The 7,922-nt window shown below is 45.1% G+C and overlaps 1 pseudogene; it reads left to right on the top strand.

Annotated features, from left to right (window-relative positions):
- Positions 1-6,173: 6,173 nt before the first annotated feature.
- On the top strand, positions 6,174-7,615 carry LOC121813324 (annotated as a pseudogene).
- Positions 7,616-7,922: the final 307 nt, after the last annotated feature.

Here is a 7,922-nt window from a genome sequence, read left to right as displayed (position 1 = left end):
CTCAAGAGAAAATTCAGAGAAATGTGCAGCCCACAAACCAATGTCAGGATGGAAAGACACAAGTTCAACACACGGAATCAGAGGACTGGCGAGACTGTTGAATCCAATGTAAGTGATTTACGGATTGAAGCAAATCCATGCGACTGATGTGCATGTGGAACACAAAGAGGAAGTTTTTGTCACCGTGCAGATTAATGGGATTCCTGTTGAGATGAAAGTAGACACAGATGCTAAATGTAATGTGCTTCCCAAGAAAATGGTTAACATTATAACATTATAAGAGCAGATTAACAAATGAAAGCACACCCCAAGTCCGTTAACCTAGTAGCATTTGGAGGCAGCAAGATTCAAACCTCAAGTGTAATTAGGCTGCAGTGTTTTCTGCATGGACAGTCACGTGTGCTATCATTCTTTGTTATTAATGAAGATGTTCAGCCAATATTTGGACTATGTGCATGCAGAGAAATGGGACTTGCATCATTCAGCAATGACGTCCACCAGTTGAGCACGTCTGCAGATGACCTGTCACAACAGCTTATCACAGAATACAGCGACTTATTTTCTGATGAGCTTGGAAGGTTGCCAGTCACCTATCGCATGACACTGAACCCAGATGTGAAACCAGTTGTTCGCCCAGCACATCGCATCCCTTTGGCCATGAAAGACAGGGTCAAGGCAGAGCTGGTCAGGATGGAGAAATTAGGCGTCATTACTCCCGTCTCAGAGCCGACAGACTGGGTGTCTTCTATGGTAGCCACCAACAAGAAGGGCAAAGATGAAATCAGGATATGCATAAATCCTCGAGATTTAAACACTGCTCTGAAAAGACCACACCATCCCATGCGCACAGTAGAAGAAGTGGCTGCAATAATGTCAAATGCTACTGTGTTCTCTGTTTTGGATGCTAAGAACTCTTTTTGGCAGGTGTCATTGGATCAAAAATCATCCATGCTAACCACCTTCAGCACTTGTTTTGGTCGTTTCAGGTTCCTCAGAATGCCTTTTGGTCTTAACGCTGCCAGCGAGGTGTTTCAGAGAGCCATGGAGCAGATATTCGCTGGGTATCCATGTGCCATCATTGTTGATGATATACTCATCGGCGGAAGAACCATGAAAGAACATGACGACAACCTGAGAAAAGTCCTTGATCGTGCCAGAGAAGTAAACCTGCGACTAAACCCATTAAAGTGCAAATTCCGGCTGAATCAGGTCAGTTATGTCGGACACATTTTCACAAGCGAGGGGCTTAAAGCAGACCCTTCCAAAACAGCCGCAATCAAAGAGATGCCAGTTCCAACAGATGTCCAAGCCCTGCAGAGGTTCCTGGGGATGGTCAATTATCTTGGAAAATTCATTCCAAACTTCAGCCATCTGTCAGCTCCTCTGCAACAGCCAGTGTTGGGAAGGTTACTTTTAAAATGTATTCCATTACAGAATACAGAATACATGCCCCAAAATGTATTCTGTAACCTATTCCGTTACGTTACTCAATGACAGTAACGTATTCTGAATACTTTGGATTACTTAATATATTGTGGCGAGTTCAGACAAGGAGGAGACGGAGGTATCGTTTGGTCTTGCTTCCCGTGAGCTAGCCAGGGAGCACAGCCGTTTATTACATTTGCAGAAGAACACACTGCCACTAGCTAACTGCTCAGCGCGGCAACCACAACACACATAGGGCGCCCTCTGACCCCGGAAGGACACACCGTCGCAGCGAGAGGGCGTCACCCGTCACCATGGCAACATACACAAAACATAACTGTACAAGCAGAACCCCGAACAGCCCTGACCCGCTACAATATTATCATGCTTTTTACAACAACGTGAATGTACTATTGCTGTGTGATTTATTACTATTACTGAAGGTCCGCGACTCCGAACTGTAGTAAAGGGACCTCTGACTAATGCTGGGCTCACACTGTGCGATTTTTGGCCCATTTTGAGCCGATTTTTGAGTCGTGCGATCGTTTTGGCGATCGGCCCGATTTTGGCCTTCATCGTGCGTCGTGCATCGTGTAGTATACGTGGGGTAACGAGAAGCGATTGACACCTCACGACCAGCTCCCGATCATCAATCGCTTGGTCGTGAGGGTGTCACCGCAGTTTGCCACACTGCGCACGCGCAAACACAAATGTCAGCGAAAAAGACGGCGTAGCACGGCAGTGCAGCGTGTGATCTGGACACAAGCGATGGAGGCACAACCTGTAGAACCATCCGAGCCCTTTCGATGTGGCCTCACAAAATTATCACGACCACAACAACCGTGAAAATAGTTGGATCGACACTGCTGCTCAATCACAGCTGCCTGACCAATGTTTTTCATTAGCAATTTAGCAAAGTTGATGGTGGTGGTGTGTCTGTGTGAGTGAAAGACGGAGAGGGAGAGCGAGCGACAGAATTTCTGTTATAACCTTCATTTTTATGGACGCACAGTGTGAGCACTCAGGTCGCATCAGAGCATCGGGCCGTATAGTGTGAGACCCTGCATCGTGACCTATGAACTTCTAACCCCTGCGAGTCAATCGTACAGTTTGAGCAGGAGCTGAATCGCGCGACTGAAAAAATCGCACAGTGTAAGCCCAGCATAATACGGCGGGGTCCCTGTCGGCTGGTAGCCGAAAAATAGCTCTACTTTGTTGTGTGGGTCAACTTTTCTTGCGACAGACAGAGAGAGGCGTTGAAAGGCTGCTCCAACGGAACTTTTGTTTTCGGAGGAAAACACGAACACGGTGTACAGTCGAGTCTTAATAGCTTACTTACAACTGGGCTCGTCAGGCACTCTTCTTGGCTGCAGTGGTTATTATTATATTTACATGCTTCCAGCTCCCGTTTTTGCTCGATGACTGCTCGTACCTTTCCACTCCCCTTTTTCTCCCTCCTGCGCTCACAGACACATAACGTGTATGGCAGTCCATTCTCCCTGCAGCACGGACTACACTGACCATGATGCTACATTCTTTAGAGCTATGCTTGTAGCATTCTGCCTGTTAGCTTAGCACAACAACAACAAAACGAAGGCGCTCTCTCACCCAGGAAACACACAGTCGCAGAGAGAGAGAGAGCGTCGCCCTGTAACCATGGCAACCGTAACGCTGCCGCCTGGAACAAACAGAACGTAGCTGTCAAACAAAACCCAAACAGTCCTGACCCGCGACAAATGAAACAGGAAAGTACCGCAGTGTAATCCATTTATTTCAACAAAGTAACTGTATTCTGAATACCACCTTTTTAAACGGTAACTGTAACGGAATACAGTTACTCATATTTTGTATTCTAAATACGTAACGGCGGTACATGTATTCCGTTACTCCCCAACACTGGCGACAGCTCACACACAAAGACAGCGAGTGGATGTGGGACACACAGCATCAGACTGCGTTTGAAGCACTTAAAGAGCACATGTCTAATCCACCTGTTCTGTCATATTATGATGTCAGCAAACCTGTGACACTAACGTGCGATGCATCACAGTATGGTCTTGGTGCAGCTTGCTTACAGAAAGGGCAACCTGTGGCATATGCTTCACGTACTCTGACAGACACTGAAACCAGATATGCTCAGATGGAAAAAGAGCTGCTGGCTGTTGTTTTCTCATGTACAAAGTTTCATGACTACATTTATGGCAAGCTTGTGGTTGTAAAAAACAGACCATCTGCCACTGGTCACCATACTAAAGAAACCTATTCACGCTGCACCAGCCAGATTACAGAGGATGTTGTTAAAGCTCCAAAAATAAAACATCACCCTCACATATAAATGTGGAAAACACATGTATCTGGCTGACATGCTGGAGCTCCCAGCAGATCCACTTTCCAGCTGTCTGAAGAAGAGGACAACTTTGATGTCATGACGGTGAGCTGCATCTCTTCTTCACGCCTGGAGGAACTTAAAGGACACACAGCTGAGGATGAGACACTGCAAGTGCTCAGCTCGTTCATCAAACATGGTTGGCCACAACAACTCCACAACCTTCCCACGGCAGTTCATCCATATTTTCCTTTCAGGGATGAGCTGACTGTGGATAATGGCATCATTCTTAAAGGTTCCAAAGCTGTGATCCCAAAATCCCTGCAAGGAGACTACATCACCATCATGCACAGAGGACATCCCGGCGTAGAAGCTACCAAGCGGAGAGCATGGGGGATCGTCTTCTGGCTGTTCATGTCAAGAGATATTGAGCAAACAGTTACTTCCTGCTCGGTGTGTAACAGCACTAAATCTCATCAACAAAAAGAGCCCCTTCATCTGCATGAAGTTCCTTGGTCAACTGTGGCTACAGATATCTTTGAGTGGCACTGCTATTTAGAAGTAGTCGATTTATACTCAGGCTGGTTTGAGATTGACCTGCTAAAGGATTTGACATCAGCGACAGTCATCAAGAAGCTGAAAAAACACTTCTCAGTTCATGGTGCTCCACACACTCTGATCTCAGACAATGGAAGGAAGTTTACAAGCCAGCATTTCAAAGACTTCGCTTCACAGTGGGACTTTAAACATGTCACCAGCAGTCCAGAGTATCCTCAATCCAATGGGCTTGCTGAGAGAGCAGTGTGCAGTGCTAAACAGCTGATGGAGAAATCTCACAGAGATGGCACTGATGTGTTTCTCAACCTGCTGAATCTCAGTAATGTTCCACATGATGTGAACCTGGGTTCTCCTGCAGAACGACTTCTATCCAGACAGACTTGAACTACGCTCCCAATCACAACCAAACTGCTTGAACCACAACACCGTGAATCTGAGAGAATGAAAGCCCAACTACTCAACAAGAGACTGACTCAGAAGGTCTGTTATGACAGATCCAGCCGACCACTTCCACCTCTTGACGAAGGACAAGTAGTGAGGTTACAGACCCCACAGGGTTATGACCGCACAGGTATGGTGAAGGAACTTCTAAAAGAACCTAGATCCTACCTGGTACAGTCAGATGGAAACACTTACAGGAGAAATCGCAGACACATATTGCCTGAGCCAGTTACTGTTCAGAAAGACACTAATCATCATCATGTATGTACTGGAGAACATACAACAACAAACAAATCTCATGGAGGAGGGGTATGTTTGTATATCAACCAGGGCTGGTGTAATAATTTTACTCTGCGGGAAGGGTTGTGTCTTCCTCACATTGAGCTCTTGTCAGTATCTTTCAGGCCGTTTTTCTTACCAAGAGAATTCCCTAAAATCTTTGTCACTGTTGTTTACACTCATCTCAAAGCTGATGTTAGAGTTGCTGCTGATGCCGTTTTTAAAGTGGTACACAATCTGCAGTCCCTCTCTCCGGATGCTTCTAATTTTGTTCTTGATGATTTTAACAACTGTAATCTTAAGAAATCACTGAACAATTTCTTTCAATGTGTCCCCTGTCCTACAAGGCGTAATGGAACTCTGGATTTGTGTTATGGACCAATTAAGGGGGCAAAAAAGTCTTGTGGCTGGACCTGCACTAGGTTCTTCGGATCACAATGATGTTCATCTCCTCCCTGCTTATGGACCTGTGACGGGAGGGAGAAGACCTGTGTGAAGCGGGCTAATGTCGAGACAAAAGACAGTTGTGTTGCCCTTCAGGGGTGTTTTGATTGCACTGAGTGGTCCCCATTTCAAGAGAGCACTTCCGATGTGGATGAAAGTAGCGATGTGGTGTGTAGCTACATCTTTAAAGAGCTAAAGCTAAAGACTCTGTGATTCCATCTAGAGAATTTAAGACTTTCCCCAATAACAAACTGTGGCTCTCTAAAGACATCAACGATTTGATTCTTTAAAGGCCAATTGCTTTTAACGAGGGAGCCGTTTCCACTGTTAGAACATTGAGGAAGGAGGTGAGGGCTGCAATAAAGAACGTTAAGATGAGGTATAAAAATAAGATTGAGGTAGAACTCAGTAGAAACAACCTCAAGAGAGCTTGGCATTGCATGAAAATTTACTCAGTTAACGTATTAAAACATAAAAGTGGAAACTAGAATACATAATAGTAGAGCTATGTAATTACACAATGTGATTACAATGACAAAAATCAAATTTTCCTTTACACTAGAGTACAGTTAAGTTGTGACTTAAATGAATAATGTTATGGTAAAATATGGAAGTATGAGTTGTGTCCTCTTTCTTTCAATATTTCTTATTCCTTTCTTTTACTTTTCTCTAATTTCAGGTGTACCTGATAAACAACACAACAGTCTGCATTAAACATCAATCTTCACTCACAGACTCAATGGCTTCCAGATCAGAGGAGGATCTCTGCTGTCCGGTCTGTCAGGAGGTCTTCAGAGATCCTGTTATTCTGTCATGTAGCCACAGCTTCTGTAAAGACTGTCTGAAGAGATGGTGGAGAGAGAGACCAACATGCGAGTGTCCACTTTGTAAGAAAATATCAGTGTATGATCCACCTTTAAACCTGGAGTTACAGAACCTGTGTGAGTCGTTCTTACAGGAGAGAGATCAGAGAGCTTCAGAGGCTCTCTGCAGTCTGCACTCTGAGAAACTCAAACTCTTCTGTCTGGACCATCAGCAGCCAGTGTGTGTCGTCTGCAGAGACTCAGAAAAACATGCCAACCACAGATTCAGACCCATCGATGAAGCTGCACAACAACACAAGAAGGAACTTCAGGAAACTCTGGAGCCCTTAAAGAAGAAGTTAAAGGTTTGTGAAGAAGTTCAAGTGAAGTTTGATCAAACAGCAGAACACATTAAGGTCCAGGCCCGACACACAGAGAGGCAGATTAAGGAGCAGTTTAAGAAGCTTCACCAGTTTCTAGCAGAGGAAGAGGAGGCCAGGCTGGCTGCACTGAGGGAGGAAGAGGAGCAGAAGAGTGGGATGATGAAGGAGAAGATGGAGGCTCTGAGCAGAGAGATAGCAGCTCTTTCAGACACAGTCAGAGCCACAGAGGAGGAGCTGAGAGCTGAAGACGTCTCATTCCTGCACAACTACAAGGCTGCAGTGGAAAGAGTCCAGCGCTGCCCCCTGCTGGATGATCCACAGCTGCCCTCAGGAGCTCTGATAGACCAGGCCAAACACCTGGGCAACCTGACCTTCAACATCTGGAACAACATGAAGGACGATGGTCTCCTACACTCCTCTCATTCTGGACCCAAACACTGCTCATCCAAACCTCATCCTGTCTGAAGATCTGACCAGTGTGAGACGACGGAGGAGAGAAGCAGCAGCTTCCTGATAATCCAGAGAGGATTGATTATTCCTGTTGTGTCCTGGGCTCTGAGGGCTTTAACTCAGGGACTCACAGCTGGGATGTCAAGGTTGGTGATAATACAGGGTGGGGACTGGGGGTGTTGGCAGAGTCTGTGCAGAGAAAGGGAAGTGTACGGTCTGGATTATGGGGAATAGGGTTCTATGAAGGTAAATACTCATCATTTTCACCATCAGCTCCACCCACTGTTCTCTCAGTAGAGAAGAATCTCCAGAGGATCAGAGTGAATCTGGACTGGAACAGAGGAAAGCTGTCATTCTCTGATCCTGATACTAACACACACATACACACCTTCATACATACATTCACTCACAGGATGTTTCCATATATTTGGTCATGTAAATTGAACGTGTGTCCGTTGAAGGTGTCAGTGTCAGTGGAGCAGATGAGTTGAGGATGATGATGTTTCTAATGTTGTTTCCTGTCAGTGAATTAAAGTTTTTAAACTGAAACTTGGTTTCTTTCTGTTCCCAAAGCTTCACAGACAAGTGTAAAAATCACAAAAAAAAGTGTCATAATTCAGCCACATGATGTGTCAGATGACATGAAGTAGAGAGTTTGAAGTTCTCTTTGGTCACCCTTGTTATTACACCTGAGACGGAGTAATAGCCTCAACATCCAGTGTTATAAGAGATTTATAGTGCTAAAGCTAAAGCACTCTTTTCTTTGTATACTTTGGCTAATAGTAGCGTTACTTAAAAATTTATAAATACAAT

This window comes from Haplochromis burtoni, unplaced genomic scaffold, assembly GCF_018398535.1.
Source record: "Haplochromis burtoni strain Fernald_Lab_line unplaced genomic scaffold, NCSU_Asbu1 Contig_1510, whole genome shotgun sequence".
Taxonomy (NCBI): Eukaryota; Metazoa; Chordata; class Actinopteri; order Cichliformes; family Cichlidae; genus Haplochromis; species Haplochromis burtoni.
This window is presented reverse-complemented; position numbering and strand designations above follow the sequence as displayed.